At 34.5% G+C, this 18,602-nt stretch overlaps 1 long non-coding RNA gene and 1 other non-coding gene across 2 annotated transcripts in view; both read right to left on the bottom strand.

The window, feature by feature from the left end:
• LOC118532201 (uncharacterized) overlaps nucleotides 1–18,602 on the bottom strand; it is a 433,403-nt gene that overhangs the window by 23,817 nt on the left and 390,984 nt on the right. The gene's annotated exons all lie outside the window — the stretch shown is intronic.
• Nucleotides 16,296–16,393, bottom strand: LOC118532215 (U6 spliceosomal RNA). Its single transcript, XR_004915596.1, has one exon. It is a non-coding gene; the product is annotated as a U6 spliceosomal RNA (small nuclear RNA).

The raw sequence follows: 18,602 nt of genomic DNA, 5'->3' as shown, positions 1-18,602 counted from the left end.
ACTTATTCCAACTTTTTTTCTTCAAACTTTCAGCAATATTTCTTTTTCTTTTTAAAGACTTTATTTATTTATTTGACAGAGAGAGACACAGCGAGAGAGGGAACACAAGCAGGGGGAGTGGGAGAGGGAGAAGCAGGCTTCCCGCGGAGCAGGGAGCCCGATGCAGGGCTCCATCCCAGGACTCCGGGATCATGACCTGAGCAGAAGGCAGACGCTTAACGACTGAGCCACCCAGGTGCCCCTTTTCAGCAATATTTCTGAGTCTTCTGAACATCTTTGTTAATAGAAGAACACATTTTAGTTTATTTCCATATTGTTTTTCATAAAGTATTATTTCAACCATTTTTACTATATCAGGAAGAACATGTGTTTGCCCAGTGGTACACAGCTTTTTGGTTTTTGCTTTTTTTTGTGTTAAGTAGGAAACCTTAAAATCAACTTCCAAATAGTTATCATGAAATTAAAAAAAAATTAACTTTGAAACAATTACAGACTCCATAATTAATGTAATATAAATTATAGACTCCTAAATTATAGAAATTTTCAAAAATAGTCAAGAGAAGTCCCATGTAGCCTTCACTCAGCTTCCCTCAAAGTTAACATCTTATATAACTCTACTATAACAACAAATATCAAAACTGGGACATTGGCATCGGTACAATCTGCAGGTCTTACTCATTATGAAAGTTAAGTGAGATTTTGCAAATACCAGCCAGCACATAAAATGACCTGAAGTATTACTGAACAAATAATTAAGGTGTGTGTCATGATCTGGCTGCTTAGTTTGTGAATGTTTTGCTGCCTATCATGATGCCTTCATAGTATCCAATACCTAATCAACTGAGGGAAAAATCTGTGTTTGCCGCAAGGTTCTTTATTTATTGTAATAAATATAAATCATGTTTCAAATAGTTTTATTGATAATTTTTGTTTCTAGGCTGACATTTTGTGTAATCTGATTAGATCATTTTTTAAAAGTTTGATATGTGGATGACAGTTTTCCTAGAATTAGAAAATGTGTGGGGTGCCTGGGTGACTCAGAGGGTTAAGCATCCAACTCTTGATTTCAGCTGGGGTCATGATCTCAGGGTCCTGGGATCAGCCCTGCATAGGTCTCTGCACTCAGTGGGGAGTCTGCTTGAGAATTACTCCCTCTCCCTCTGTCCCTTCCCCGGTTCCATTCTCTTTCTGTCTAAAATAAATAAATAAATCTTTAAAAAAAAAAAAAGAAAGAAAATGTGTCAGTCCCTCCTTTTATTGTTTTAAATTAGTGCATGCAATAATGTATTATCTTCAAACTTTTGTTTGGAGTATTTAATTAAAACTAGATATTTGTGCAGTAAATCTACTTAAGCAGGCAAATATATGTTACATAAATTGCGTAATATAAAAAAATGATTAAGAGTCCTATTTTTCTTCCCCCATATATCTTCACCTCATATATTTCAGGTGACACCTAACCTATGACCTTCTTGTAATAGACTTAAAAAAAAAATTGGACTTGAAGTTAAACACTCAATGGGTCATCCTGTGTCCCTCCTGGAGGTTATGAATTACAGTTCTAAGCACTGATACACAAGACACAAAGTCATCTGTTTACTCCTTTCTCTCTAGCCTCATTACCTTGTATTTATAGGCTCACAATACCAAACCACTATTAACTCATCACATACATCTTGTTATTTCACAGCTCCTCTCCTTTGTAAATACTTTTCCAACCATTTGGAGCTCTCTTCCTTCCTTTACTGACTTGAAGAATTCCTATTCTTTCTCGGAAAGCCCAGCTCAAATGTCCCTTCTTCCAAAAAGCTTTTCCTTTTCCTTTCTCTGTATTACATGTTTGTTCCATGTGAACCCACTGGTGTACTGATCTCACCAGGCTGCAGTTTGTTTCATTACATTTCTACTCAGTAGATAGTAGGAGCTGTCTTAGTTTTCTCCCTCAGTGTTTAATATTTTGGATCAAATTGATTATAGATTTGATATTTTCCCCAAAACAATGACTTGTCATTATAGACTCCTGAACCACATGGAACCCACTAGAAAAAGTAAAATGAAGGTGTGGATCAGAGTATTTGCCATTACAGTTTTTAACCATGAGGATTTTCAAAACTGATGCAACTAGAGAAATTTTAACCTGTAAAAGAAATAACAAATTTCTCTAGGATGAGTTCAGTTAAATTACTATTATGAGAGGATTGTGAGAACAATAAACATCATTTCCTCATAACACTCAGGCTTATTGTCTCCATTGTGAACTAAATGGCCTATTATTTTCTTACTCATAAGGGTATAATGAATATCTCCTAGGCATTTTGTGACCCTGACTCATTCTCTAGAGATCCTACGCTGTATTGCAGGCTCCAGGACTGTAGAGCACATTATATGGTGTGGGGAGGAGGAGGGAGGTGTCTCAAATTATACTCTAAAAACCAGGCTTTATGCTCCCATGTCCTCTGTGAAATGAAACACAGGGTATACATTTCTCATTTTTTTCCCCTCAGGAGGATGCCAAACTCTTGTTCAGGAAAAGGGGAGAAGTTGCTTTGGGCTTTCCTCTTCTCCTCTGAGATTTGTTTCATAAAGGAAGTATTACTGGCTGCAGCTAAAATTTCCCCACTGCATATGCCTGAGTGTGCAAGACCTTTTTGTTGTAATCTTCTGCAAATGCCAAATTACCTGCCAAGTTTTATGGTTAATTGTTATATTTCCATGCTCTTAATTTATAAAGTGTTTGTCTTTGGTGCTCAAAGGAGAGACAGTATTTCAGATAAGACAGTGGCCAAAAGAGTATAGTCAGAGGCAGTAAAGAGTTAATATAAGAGAGGAAGTCATAACTTAGCCCACTACACACTTGGGGAATTATGATAGATGAAGCTTTGATTTGTTTAACCTCAGATAATCCATCACAGACTTGAAGAGAAAACAGAAGGAGGTAAAACAAGGAAGACAGTTTTTTCCCCTGCTTAAATGCTGGTTGTTGAACATTTGCCAGGTTATCATTGGGAATAAACTGAATTAAGATGACAAAAGAAGTATCCAGTACCAAGGAGTCTATAAGAAAGATTGTTTTTCTTATGCTAGTTACCTACTATATACACTATTACTACAAACACAATAAGTTCTGTCTTTACCACACTTTGTACCAGTAGCAGCCAGGATCCTGGAAGGGAAAAATAGCTTACTATTTGTTATCAGAATTTAGGACATGGTGAATAGAAACTAAAAAAAAAAAAAAAAAAAAAAAAGTGCAAATAAATAATAGTGGAGAGCCCTTACTAATTTTAGCCTGATAGTGAAGAGATTTATTATCAGAACATTCTACACAAGCAAAAGCTGAAGAAGTTCATCACCACTCAATTGGTCTTACAAGAAATGTTAAAGGAACATGTTTAAGCTGAAAAGAAAGGGTGCTAATTAGTGACAAGAACACATATGAAAGAATAAATCTCACTGGAAAGGTAAATTCATAGTAAAGGTAGTAGATTATAAAGCTAGTGTAAAGGTTAAAAGTCAAAAGTAGTAAAAATAACTGGTTACAACAATTAATTAAAGGATCCACAAGATGAAAAGATATAAAATGTGACATCAAAAACATAAAATATGGTGGGGGAGTAGTAATAATATTGAGCTTTACAATGGTATCAAATTTAGGTTGTTGTCGAGTTAAAACAGACTGCTATAGATATATGTAAGCCTCATACTAACCACAAAGCAAAGAGCTGTAGTAAATACACAAAAGATAAAGGGATATAAGCATACCACTAAAGAAAGTTATCAAACCACAAGAGAAGAAGAAAGGAACAGAGAGGCACTATACAAAAACCAGAAAACAAGGAACAAAACAGCGATAAGTACATACCTATCAATAATCACTTTAAGTGCAAATGGACTAAATTCTCCAATCAAAAGACAGAGTGGCTGAATGGATTAAAACAAAACAAACAAACAAAAAACAAAAAGCCCCCAAGACCCATGTATATGATGTGTATAAGAGACTTACTTTAGATGTAAGGACATACACAGACTGAAAGTAAAGAGATGAAAAAAGATATTTCATGCAAATGCAAACCAAAACAAAGCTGGAGTAGCTATAATTATGTCAGACAAAACAAACTTTAAAACAAAGACTATAATGAGAGACAAAGAAAGGTGTTACGTGATGATAAAGGAATCAATCCAATTTGAAGATACAACATTTGTAAATATTTATGCACCAAACACAGGAGCACCTAAATATATAAAGAAAATATTAACAGACCTAAAGGGAGAAACACATAGTAATACAATAATAGTAAGGGACTTTAATACCCTACCTATATTAATGGATAAATCATCCAGACAGAAAATCAATAAGGAAACACTGACCTTAAACAACACATTAAACCGGATGGACTTAACAGATATTTATAAAACATTCCGTCCAGAAGCAGCACAATATACATTTTTCTCAAGTGCACATGGAACATTGTTCAAGATAGATTATATGTTAGGCCACAAAACAAGTCTTAAAAAATTTAAGAGGACTGAAATCATGTCAAGCATATATGTCATAATGATAAACACCTACTTCAACAAACAAGAAAAGTCTCAAATAAGCAACCTAACTTTACACCTCAAGGAACCAGAAAAACCAGAAAGCCCAAAGTTAGTAGCAAAAAGGAAATAACAAAGATCAGATCAGAAATAAATGAAACTAAGGTTAAAAAGTCAGTAAAAAGGATCAACAAAACCAAGAGCTGGTTCTTTGAAAGGTAAACAAAATTGACAAACCTTTATCTAGACTCATTAAGAAAAAAAAAAAGAAAGGACTCAAATAAAGTTAGAAATGAAAGAGGAGATGTTACAACTGACACCACAAAATACAAAGCATCATAAGAGACTGTTATGAATAATTATATGCTAAGAAAGTGAACAACACAGAAGAAATGGATAAATTCCTTTTAAATAAAAAAACCCTCCAAGACTGTATCATGATGAAACAGAAGATTTGAAAAAATTATTACTAGTGAGGAGATTTAATTAGTAATCAAAAACCTCCCAACAAACACAAGTTCAGGACCAGACAGATTCACTGGTGAATTCTACCAAGCTTTCAAAAAAGATTAATACTAATCCTTCTTAAACTGTTAAAAAAAAAAAAAATAGAAGAGGGAACCCTTTCAAACACATTTTATGAAGGAAACATTACCCTGATAACAAAATCAGACAAGGACACCACAAGGAAAGAAAATTACAGGCTATTATCCCTGATGAACACAGTTGTAAAAATCCTCAACAAAATGATAGGAAACTGAATTCAACAATACATTAAAAGGATCATACACCATGATCAAATGGGATTTATTCCAGGGATGCAAGTATAGCTCAACATTTACAAATCAGTCAATGTAATAAACCACATTAACAAAACGAAAGATAAGAATCATATGATCATCTCAATACATATAGAAAAAGCATTTGGCAAAATGTAATATCTGTTTCTGATAAAAAAAAAAACACCTCTCAATAAAGTATAGATGGAATGTACATCCACAAAATAAAGGCCATGTAAGTCAAGCCCATGGATAACACTATACTCAATGGTGAAAAGCTGAAAATTTTCCTGTCAGATCAGGAACAAGACATGGATGCCCACTCTTGTAGTACTGGAAGTAACCAGACAAGAAAAAGAAATAAAAGCATCCAAATTGAAAAGGAAAAAGTAAAACTGTCCTTATTTGTAGATGACATGATACTATATATAGAAAACCCTAAAGACTCCGTCAAAAAACTGTTAGAACTAATAAATGAATTCAGTAAGGTTGCAACATATAAAATCAATACACAGAAATCAGTTGCATTTCTACACACTAATATCAAAGAGAAATTAAGACAACAATCACACTTACAAATGCACCAAAAAGAATAAAATACCTTGGAATAAATTTAACCAAGGAAGTGAAAGACCTGTGCACTGAAAACTGTGAGACATTAATGAAAGAAATTGAAGAAGACAAAAATAAATGGATAATCCTTGCTAATGGATTGGAAGAATTAATATTATTAAAATGTCCATACTACCCAAAGCAATCTACAGATTCAATGCAGTCCCTATCAAAACTCGTGTGGCATTTTTTACAGAAATAGAACAAACAATACTAATATTAGCATGGAACCATAAAAGACCCCAAATAGCCAAAGCATTCTTGAGAAAGAAGAACAAAGCTAGAGGCATCATGCTCCCCAATTTCAAACTATACTACAAAGCTATAGTTATTAAAATAGTATTGTGTATTGTGATACATAGATCAGTGGAACCAAATAGAGAACCCAAAAATAAACCCATGCATATATGGTCAATTAATCTGTGACAAAGAAGCCAAGAATATACAATGGGGAAAGGACAGTCTATTCAACAAATGTATTGGGAAAACTGGACAGCCAAATGCAAAACAATGAAACTGGACCACTATCTTACATCATACACAAAAATTAACTCCAAATGGATTAAAAACTTGAACAAAACCTAAAACCATAAAACACCTGGAAGAGGACATAAGTGCTAAGTTCTTTTACATAGGTCTTGGCAATGATTTTTTTAATATAACACCAAACGCAAAAGCAACAAAACCAAAAATAAACAAGTAGGACTAAATCAAATCAAACTTTTTGTATAGCAAAGGAAACTCAACAAAATAAAAGGCAACATGTTGAATGGGAAAAATATTTGCAAATTATATATCCGATAAGGAGCTAATAACCAAAATGTATAAAGAACTCTTCGAACTCAATAGCAAACAAACAAAACAAATAATTCATTTAAAAATTGGCAGAAGTTCTGAGTAGACATCTTTCTAAGGAAGATATGCAGACAGCCAACAGGTACATGAAAATATGCTCTACATCATCAATCATCAGGGAAATGCAAACTGAAACCACAATGATATATCATCTTATTCCTGTTAGAATGGCTATATCAAAAAAGACTAAATAACAAGTATTGGCAAGGATGTGGAGGAAAGGGAACCCTTGTGTACTACTGGCGGGATTGTAAATTGGTGCAGCCACTATGGAAAACAGTAAGGAGGTTCCTCAAAAATTAAAAATACAACTACAATATGATTCAGTAATTCCATTTCTCGGTATTTATCCAGGAAAATAAATACACTAACTTGAAAAGATATATGCACCCCCATGTTCACTGTGGCAGTATTTATATAGTAGCCAGGATAGGGAAACAACCTAAGTATCCATAAGTGGATAAATTAATAAAGAAATTGTGGAATATATACACAATGGAATATTATTCAGCCATAAAAAGCATGAAATCTTGCCATTTGTGACAACATGGATGGACCTTTGAGGGCATCAGACAGACATAGACAAATACTGTGTGATTGCTCTTATATATGGAATCTCTCTCTCTCTCTATATATATATAACCATATAAATATTTATAACTGAATTACATAATTTATAACTAAATATATATACATATATAAAATACTATATGTATAAAACAGTATATATAAAAAACACTATATATATATATAAAACACTACATGCACCGTCTGTGAGTGTGTGTGTGTGTGTGTGTGTGTGTATACACAGAGTTGTGGTTGCCAGAGTGGCAGTTGCCAGAGGCAGATGGCAGAGGGTAGGAGAAAAGGGTGAACTGCTTTTGTTTAGTTTAAGTTAAAAAAAAGAGAGAGAGAGAACTTGAAGCAGAGCAGCTGTATAAAGAGGGGCACTTAACAGACCTTGTGACCTCTGGAGGAGGGATGCAATCAGCCCAAGGGAGCCTCTGAGAGGGAGTCAGGAGATTACTGTGATGTCACTATTTTTCCTTTGATAAACTCATTTTCCCACTGTTTAAACCTAATTGTAAGTCAGAGGGCAGTGGAGCCGTTGATATACTTCCGACAGGTCCGGCTCCGTGGGCGTAAAGCAGGGTGGACCGACTTGGAATGGAAGATAGCAAACAAACATCCGTGGGTTGGCACAGAACCCATGGATGTTGGTTTTATGTGTTTCTTTCTGTGTGTGTGTGTGTGTGTGTGTGTGTGTGTATGCAACATACAAGACGCCAGACCTTGGAGAATTGCTTTTGTCTTGTCGATTCAGTCCAAAGAGTCATGTAGCAATAAGCTGTAGATTGCCCCAGCAAGGCCCTAACCAAAAACTGGTACTAGGCTGTTCTGGATCCAAGATCTCAGGTCATCATTTTTGCTATTTTGCGATTTGTGATTCAGCAGGGGAAGTGGCTATCACTGGGTGAGGTGAACACTAGATATGAATGTTTCCTTCTCAAGGAGACACCGATAGTAAGTAGCTGATGGGAAGAACTGGTGTACTTTCCAAGTGGGCGCTTCTGTGTCTTTTGTCTATTTCACAGAGGCCTCTGCCCAGTGATTTGCTGGAACCAGCTTGTATAGACAAGAGCCAATTGCAGACATCACTTCCCAGTTTCAGTTCAGTGACACCATGTTGGTAGCTTGAAATTGGCCATGTATGAGAATTTATATGGCAGAAATCAGCAAACTCTATAAATCATTTGCTCCACCCAGAGAGTTTGTTTTTACACATTGAACAGCACACCACTGCCTCTGCATATAGAAATTCCCTAAGTAAGTTAACCAAACAGAGTTCTAGGAGACAGACTCTCCTAGGTCTCAAATGTGAGGATTTACCCTCCTTGGGTAATTTCAAATTTCCAGTTTCCTTAAAATTTACCAATTTTTGATTTTTCCTCTCCCTAACCATGGAATTACTAGTCCCCCAGGGTATCAGGAAACGTATAGCTTTCATATTAGTGTGTAAAATTTCTGAGTCTATATATGCTCTTTTTTGTCTCATTTTGGCTTACTCTTCACAACTGTTTACCTATTTTATTGCATCTATAGCAACCCAGCTGAGTTACTCCAAGTCAGACAGGATGGGGATTTTTATCAATTTTATTAAGTTTTTAATTTTAATTCCAGTATCGTTAACATTTGGTGTTATATTAGTTTCATGTGTACAGTATACTGATTCAACAACTGTATACATTACTCAGTGCTCATCATAAGCGTACTCTTAATCTCCTTCACCTATTTTACCTATCCCCCATCCACCTCTGCTCTGGCAACCACTGGCTTGTTCTCTTTATTTAGAAGTCTGTTTCTTGGTTTGTCTCTCTCATTTTTTTCTTTGTTCATTTGTTTTGTTTCTTAAATCATATGAGTGAAATCATATATTTGTCTTTCTCTGTTTTATTTCACTTAACATTATATGCTCTAGCTCTATCCATGTTGCTGCAAGTGGCAAGATTTCATTCCTTTTTATGACTGAATAATATTCCATTCCATATATATTCCATATATATATATACCACATCTTCTTTATGCATTCATCTATTGATGGACACTTGGGCTACTTCCCTAATTTGGCTATTGTAAATAATGCTGCAATAAACATAGGGATGCATATATCCTTTCAAATTACTGCTTTTGTATTCTTTAGGTAAATACCCAGTTGTGTGATTACTGGATCGTAGGGTAGCTCTATTTTTAATTTTTTGAGGAACCTCCATACTGTTTTCCACAGTGGCTGCACCAGTTTGCATTCCCACCAACAGTGCATGAGGGTTAGGGTGGGTTTTTTGTTTGCTATTACTATATTTTCCTGCAAACTTTCAGTATTTTGGACTGAAAAATGATGGACTGTGATGTATAGGACACTGTGCTGGTGCCGAAGGGCACTGAGAGAGAACTGGGGTGTGGCAGACAACCTGAGGTGTATAGGAAGACATTTGTACTTATAACCTTCCTTCTTTTGGATAATTTTTACTTTTAGGTAGGGGATGTGTCTCTCTAGTGCCACGAATGTTCAGGGCATATTGTTGTCAGATGTGAAATCAGGGATGGAAGGGCATTAGAACTTAGACTTGCCTCAGAGAGCATATTAACACTGATCAGAGGCACACTTTATTTGCTCTGTTTGCCCTTCCAGATCCCTTCCCCTCTCTTTTCTATATTGCAACGTGCCCTGGGAGGCAGACCTTTGTGGATTATATACCAAGGCTCCTAAACCCTGACTGGGTTTACTCAATGGGGGCCACCAACAGGAGATCAGAGGAAGAAGAAGAGATAAATCAGTTCACCAAAAACTGCTTCCCTGCCAATAGCTATGGCCTTCTCCAGTTCCCATAAAACCCTCCCTCCCCTACCACTCTGTCTCTTCATGTTAGAAGTGGTAACAGCTCCATTCTGTTAGAAGTGTAACAGACCCTGGGTACATCACCAACCCCTGTTCATTCCCTTAATTAAATCCCCTTGTGGAAAAAAAAATAATCCTTATTTAACACTCTTCAATGACCTCATTTCATTAGACCATCTATCTCTTGTCAGGATCCTGACAAATACATTACTATAATGATGTTTTAAATATGGATTTTGAATGAAGAGAAAATGGGGAGATATTTCTTTTCATTGCTGGTGGAACTTTCTTGCATACCCAGCCCCAAACCAAAATTCAGCACTTTGTTGATTCCCAGACTTCTGGTTGGGGGGAGCTGTCTCAATCTTCCAAGGAGTAATATCATTCCCTTTGGCCTCACCAAATTATTCTAATTTCTCATTTTCCATTTTTTTTAATTGCAAAAGAAACTTGGCTCATGACTTCCTTTCCCTTTTTATTGCATCCCACCTCATGCCCATTCTCTTTTCTGTAGCCCTTAAATACAATTAATCCTCAGACCCCATTAAGTACAGCAGTTTCTTCTAGGCCAGGAGTATTTCTGCAATTGCAAATAATCATCTGAGTGTACTAGATTTATTAAAGTGTTTGGAAATATCACTATGGCTGTAAATGTCTCTCGTATTTCCAGAATATAGAAATGCTACCAGCAAATCTGGCAGGGAACAGTCTATTACCAATCCAAACACTAGCACTTTCACATCTGTTATGCTTAAAATTTTTAAACTAATGTATTCATTCCAGAAACAGCAGAACAAAAAGATATCCAGCTAGGAGATCTATTTTCATATCAATATTTAAAATGCTTTCAATATTTACCATTTCACACTCACTAAATCTCCCGTGACTTTTTGCTTTCAGGAAATCCATCAATTACAAACCAAAGCGAACATCTAAAAGGACCTGTAAAATGCAATATATATTGGCAGGCAGGGAGTTCAAAGCTCACTAGCGAATGCAATTAGCAAAATTCCTCCAAATTAATGAAAATGAATAAATCGTGTCACCATCTTGAAAATCCATACTTATTATTACTCCAAAGAGATAGTCAATTAGAATCTAATTTCAAAATCTTGCCTCCAGGAAAAAGTATTCTATAAAGTGATAAACATGAATAGGAAATTCACACTAAAAAAAACCAAAATGTAAAAAACAAACACATTGAGAATATTAACTTTACTAATAAAACTATAGAAAATAAAAGTGGGTGTTTTTCTTTAAATTGCAAAAATATTTTAAAAAATAATACTTATGACTGCTGTGGGAAAATAATACTGTATTACAGTTAAAAGCATGATCCTTGAAATCACATTGCCTGGATTTGAGTCCCTACTTCAGTTTTAATTGAGTATCTTCGGACATTTAACTTAATCCGTTTGTGCCTCAGTTTTTTAATCTGCAAAATGGGGATAATTATAATATGCCTTATAGAGATATTGAGAAGATTCAAAAATATAGCATCTGTAAAGTAGAACAGGACCTGCCACATGGTAAGGGGCTTAGTAATTATCAGCAATTATTATTACAGCTATGATGAATGATGATGACCCCTGGTAAGGGCAGTGAATTGGGTGTTGAACACTTCCCTACACAGTAATGAGAGTATAAATTGGCATAAACTTTCTAGAGGGTAGTTTACCTGTATAGCATAAAGAGCTATAAAAAGTTAATTTTCTTTAATACAGTAAAATAACTTCTAAGCATTTAATCCTAAAGAAATTGTCACAGAGGCAAAGATTTCTTTCCAAGGATGTTCATTTTAGCACTATTTATAGATAATCATTAGAAATGATGTCTGAAAATGGCAATATAATAATCATTCAGTGGAATATTATGTAATAAATAATAAATAATACTTTTGAATGTTACATAATATGTGTAAAAGCAGAATGTAAGAAGCTCAGGTGGTTGGACTCTGTTTACTTTACACTGTAACTTTTTAAAATTATACATGCACAAAATTATATAGATAATAAAAATTTCATTTCTATATGAAAATTTAAAAATTCATCAAACTTATTGACTTCAAATGGTATTATTACAGGTGATTTTGTTGACTATATATTTCTGTTTTCTAAGGTTTTTATTGGTGAGAATTAGTTTCAAGAAAAAAAAAAAAAGCTGCTAAAGTCTCCTTAAGTGCTTTATATGTGATTAACAGATGTTCAAGCTAGAACAGTCTTTGGTAGTCTCCTACTCATCTTTCTTTTCCTGACAGTTGCATGCTCAATTAGATACATTTACAACTTCATGCACAATTGATAACCTTTTGTCATAAGTGTGACTTAAATTATCTGGTCAGCAACCTTGACACCAATATAGTAGCCAAACATAAACATAACTCATCTCCTATTAAGTTTAAGCTACTTAATAACTAACATTTACCTATAATTTGTTGAGGATATACTATATGCCAGAAATTGTTAATTATTTTGCATGCATTATTTACTTTAATCTTTACAATTATCTTGGGAGTTAAGAACCATATTCTTCTCATATGGAAAAAGAGGGATTCAAGTTTGAAGAATAGAATTTGATGCCAAATCTGTCTGACTCAGTGACTACACTTTAGCTCCTATATATGCTGCCTCTCAATAAGTGCCTTATGTTTATCTGGTTTCTTTGCTGTCATTATTGGGAAGAAAAACAAAATCTATTTTAAAGTATAATCTAAGATTTATTGATGTCTGGAAAATTAGAATAAAATAACTTGGAATTTAACAACTCTGGCTAATATATAAAGTGGACACCACTAAAATGAAGATTAGTTGTAGACATTTTACTTAAGACAATAAATTTACAAAAAAAAATTTAAGAAGATTAATCAAATATAGGAAATGTTTGACAAATCACAGTATTATTTTTTACAAGAAAAAATCTTTAAAAAGAATCTGTTTCATATGGAGAGAGTAATTTCTTAACAATGGAAATGTTTCTTGTTTTGTTTTGTCTTCAAGGTGATGATTTTGGTGGATGGAGGGATTTTTTCTCCTTATTTTATGATAATGATTCTCTGTGATACTTTCTAGTTATTTTCAGGCCATTTCTAATGTGGGTCCTGGTTACCTAACTAGACAATTAAGGCAGGAGAAATGATATATTTTTCATATATAAATACTGAACTAAAGTAGAAATTTTCTGTTCTTGGCTCTACCACTAATTTGCTATAATTGCCCACCCAGAGAGCATAAAGATTAGATACCACTTCCTCATTTGTGTAATAAAAGGGTACTTTATAATCTCAAACATGCCTTTTAACTATCTCATTCTATGATTCCAGCAGGCCTAGAACATTGTTAGGTATACAGTATAAGTATTTATAGAATGAGTACATCTCTTCCAGTTACTTCCTAATCCTATCTATTCTTCAAGCCTAGCTGAAACCTCACTTCCTTCATGAAGACTCCCTTAGTACTCAAACTTCCTGAACTCAAAAATAGTACAGTAATTACATGTCATCTTTAAACACTGCTTAATAATTTCATATAAGAAAGTCCTTGTTTTAGAATAAGTTGTAAATCAACTTGACAGATACAGGTTTTTGACCTATAATTTTGTACATTCCTGGGGTTCAATCACAGCACTGGCCTCACAATGGATACTTAGCAAATTCCTGTTAAATGCAGAGTAAGTTTGAATCAGCAACTAAATTCCTAATTTTCAATGTCAGGACATTTCTTTTATCAGAGTGAGGTTCTGCAGACTGCAGTCCAGGTCTTCCCTAGGCCTGATGCTGTTTGATCATCATCATCATCATCACAACTATCATCATCATCTTTATGATCAAGAAGCATTTATTCAATCCTTCTGGAATGAATGGCAGCTGCTCAAGATCTATCTTCAGGTAAGAGGAGAAACAGCTGGTTATCATTCCCTATATAGTAACCTTTCATATTTCCAGAGCCTATGATCATTAGCTTCAAAAGAGCCTCAAATACTGGATAAAGTTTGTTGCTACAAAAACAGGAGTAAGAGGAATGGCAGAGAACATATTATGGAAGGGGAGGGACTGTGTGTATTATCAGCTTGCTACACATCTCCTCACTCAGTATAATGCAGCAGACAAGTGCAGGAGAAGATGAGCTGTCAGTCTCTTGGTGTACATCATTTGTCATGGGTCCTCTTATGTCTGCAAAGGCAGGGACACCGCTGTTATCATGAAGAGCTTGTCATGGGACCAGTATTATGTATGCACACTGAGTGCACTTTTGTTCTTGTCACTTAATGTAGTTGAGAATGGTCATGTTGCAATTTCGCCAATGCTCTTGGCAGTTGAAATTAAAATCAAATCCCCAAATATAGATTTAAAGAAGATGGGTGGTTTTTCTCATTCTCTAAAGATGTAGGGGATAAATTTAAAACATTCTTTTGGTAAGTCATTGTTTACAATTAAAAACCCATCTAATATCCTTAGTATAGCCCTAGAACAGGACTAAGTTTTGATTAATTAGATAAAGAATTAGAGACCACCCTAAAAAATACGCATGTGATTTCCATTTTGAACTCCATGGTTTTAGGATTCATCATTTTGTGTCATTACTCACACATCTATTCATAAAGAGGTAGTTGTTTCTGGAAAATGGCACTGGAAAAGTGAAGGTCGGTTTGAATGAAAATCCAAATTTGGTTACCATCCTCCTTTGAATAGAAGTGAAACAACATATCTGAGCTTTCAAAATTGCCTGACTTTATTCTAGTGTTTTGGGCCAAAGTCTGAGTTACATATTTCTTGACTGGATTTTATTTTTTGTTCTTTCTAGGTCTCCTTTTCATTTGATTCAAGAGCATATATATAGATCTATCTTTGCAATCTTTCTTGATTTTCACTTTTTAGCCCGAGGAATTCAATTATAATTCATCTGGCAGATGGAAAGCTGAGGCCCATAAGGGTAGTAACAAATACTAAAAATAATGAGAAGGATGTAAAAATATCCTGGTTTTGGGTCAGGGGGATTTAATAGTACTCAGAGGTTTTAATTAATTAATTAATTATTTTCTTAGTTGTCATTCCTCTTCTTTTTCTAATTCCCTTTGCTCAGGCATTGAAAAATATTCTTTGGCCAGAATGCTGAAGCTAAAGCAAATAGCCTTCCTCTAGTAACTGCTCACCACTCCTATAGTCAGAATTGGTGTCACTAAACAGTGGTTGTGAGGGCCAGGTTTTCTGGGAAAATTCTAATTTGAGAGAGGTTCTACTGTCTCTCATAAACATATAAATGCAATTTATAGCATATAGCATGCTACCTGATTCAGGGATTGGAAGACTAAGGTTACTCTTCATGGTGAATATTAGTCAATTGATTAGTCAATATGTATATTTGTGTGTGTATATGTATGTATATATACACACACTATGTACATATGTATGTTTAAAAAAATATATATTTTATACATATTTAAAATATTATACATATTTAAAAATATATTTATATATATTTAAAATACGTATATATATACACAATATGTATATATGTATGTCTAAAATAAACTGTGTGCAAATATACAAACATACAGATGATTCTCATTCTCATTAGTTCCATTCTATTGAGTTGTTGCAGACACTGAATTAGCAAATGCTGAATCATTGCTCCCGGGGGAAATACAGAGTTAGGTTCCTGCAAGCCTCCTGTCACAACAGTCTTGTCAACTGATCAATACAAAGCCCTGTTTTATGTATATTTCTGTTTAAAGATACCTTATTTAATATACGTTGCCAAATCATTAACATTACTCAAGACCAACAACACTGTAACTCATGTTTGAATGAATCTTATCTAACACGTATTTCTCTGTAAGGCACATCACAGCCTTCTTGCACTTAGTAACACTAGACAGCACTTCAGCAATACACTCGAGGGTCATCTTAAGCAGCAAAATCAACAAAAAGCAAAAAATTCAAAAAAATGTGACACTTAATGGACCATGAAAAACACACTTGTTTACAATATGAGAAGTGAAACAAAAAGACAGAGTGTGGTCTTGTTTGACTTCAGCTGGAAATGTGCATTAGGTGATTCAAATTTTTCTTCCTTCTGTGTGTTGTCTGCAAATGATCATGAAAACCCTGCAAATATTTTCTTTTTATGGAACACTTCATGAATTTGTGTGTCATCCTGTGCGGGGGCATCCTAATCTCCGTATCATTCCAAAATTAGTATATGTGCTGCCGAAGCAAGGATGAAACCCCACAAGTACTGGCTTTATGGTTACAAATACATTCTAGCAAGTGGGCAAATTTACAATACAGAATCCACACATAATGAGAATCGATTGTGTGTGTGTATACTTGTCTTATCTAATTGCAGAGGAGAAATTTGCAAAAACTTAACATCTAAAAAAACTAAGTTGGCAATATTAGCAATTTCTTGGGAAATCCTAAAATGAGTGGAGACTCAGCCTGACCGTTTACCTTCTATGTCTCTATTTACCATTGCTGAATAAAGGCACTGATCCTTAGAGCACAAAACTGAGACTTTCAGTTCGCAAAAAATTAATTTATAATCTTCCCATGAGATTTTGTTGTTTACTCATTAATGTTACGTTCTAGCCTTGTGATTCCCAAAAAGAGAGAGATTTGATGGTCTCCACATACCCCACCTTTCTTGCTTCTGTGTCTTCTTGACATTTAGTACACTGTCTACCATATTACGTGTTGGAGAAGCACCACTGTTACATGTACAAATTGCTTATACTTACAAACTTTCATTTAAAAAGGGGAAACAACATCCAAGTTAAAAGTCAGTCAAGTGTCACTGTCACCAATAGATGGTGTCAGTGTTAACTTATATAGCAGTTACGTCTAACCAAGAAATTGAATTTGAGGAGAAATTTTCAGAACTTAATATGTATATCAATAGAATAGCTTCTATAGTTGTACATGTGCCCATCTCCTCCATTTGGCTGTTATTTTAAGAGCAGCAGTGGTGTTTTACTAATTTTTGTAGACTTCATGTATATCACAGCGTCTGATACTGAGTAGATGGATCTCAACAAAATATAATTTGTACGGAAATAAGGAATCATCATTGATTTCAAGAATCTTGCATTTCACTAATTTTTATTTTGTTTTTCAATTGAGAAAATTTTCTACCTTCTTTGGATAATTTTAGCTTCACCAATTTGAAAGGCTAGAAAGTTGATTCTGCTTTTTCCAACTTGTTTCTTTAAATTTTCTTCTTATTAAAACAGAATACTATGTTTATTGTAAGAAAATTAGAAGATAAACAAACATGAATAAAATGAAACTCACCAATCATTCTACTTCTTGGTTATAATAACTCTTAATACTTCAGTATATATATTTTTTCATTGATCATATCTAGAGTAAAATCTGCTCCTTCCCCATCCTCTACACCGAGAACTAGAGAGTCTCTGTTACTTTAGGGAATGTGGTATATTCCTCTGGGTTGTAACATGGTTTAAAGCATTTCCTGGTAAGATTTCTATTGAAATATGTTCTAAACAGTGTTCTTTGTTAATAGGCACAAGATCTACATAAGAAGGCAAAAATAAATATGCAGGTCATTGGAGACAGCCAAAGCCTACAAAAGCAATTGTATTAACATTTCAAGTAAAACTTGCAGAAGGCTTGGTCAGAGGAATTTCCTGTCCTTGGAAAGGAAGGGAAGATTTCTCAACTTTACATCTGAGATATTATTGAACTAACTCCTGATATCTGGTGTCATACTCTCAAGGCCAGGCTTAATACGGGTGCTATGTTTAATTATCCACCAAATATTGTGATTTGTGTTCTCAATGCCACACCTATTGATTTCTTTCAAATGAAACCTAAAAGGGAACGCAAATCACACTTGGAAAGGACAATTTTACTGGCAATAAAAATGATTTGACCAATTATATAATTAAAATAATGTCAATAACAACAGCTAGCAGAACTGATAAACCGTGAAATTCAGGCAGGAAATAAGTGATCTTAATCAAGGCAAGTATTTGGTCCTCCTTGAAATCTACAGATATGTGAGTAGAAATGACAATTCTGCCTGACACAACTATAGTCAGTACAAACTTCTAGTAGAGCCTCCATGATAGTTTTTAAATATCTTTGGGGAGGTATTGATATTCAAACAACCGAACATGTTTAAAGTGTATAATTTGATAACTTTTTACATATGCCTACACCTGTGAAACCATCACCATAGTCAAGATAACAAACATATCTCCAATCACTTCCTAATGCCCCCTGTGGTGCCTCCCTCCCCTGGCTTCATGCCCACACTCATCCTGAGGCAAATACTAATTTGCTTTCTTTCACTACAGAGAGTTTGAATTTCCTAGAATTCATACAAATGGGACCATACAGTAAGCACTTTTTTCCTCTGGCTTCTTCATTCAGAATATTTAGAAATATATCCATGTGTTTGCAC

The sequence above is a fragment of the Halichoerus grypus genome, chromosome 8, assembly GCF_964656455.1.
Source record: "Halichoerus grypus chromosome 8, mHalGry1.hap1.1, whole genome shotgun sequence".
Taxonomy (NCBI): Eukaryota; Metazoa; Chordata; class Mammalia; order Carnivora; family Phocidae; genus Halichoerus; species Halichoerus grypus.
This window is presented reverse-complemented; position numbering and strand designations above follow the sequence as displayed.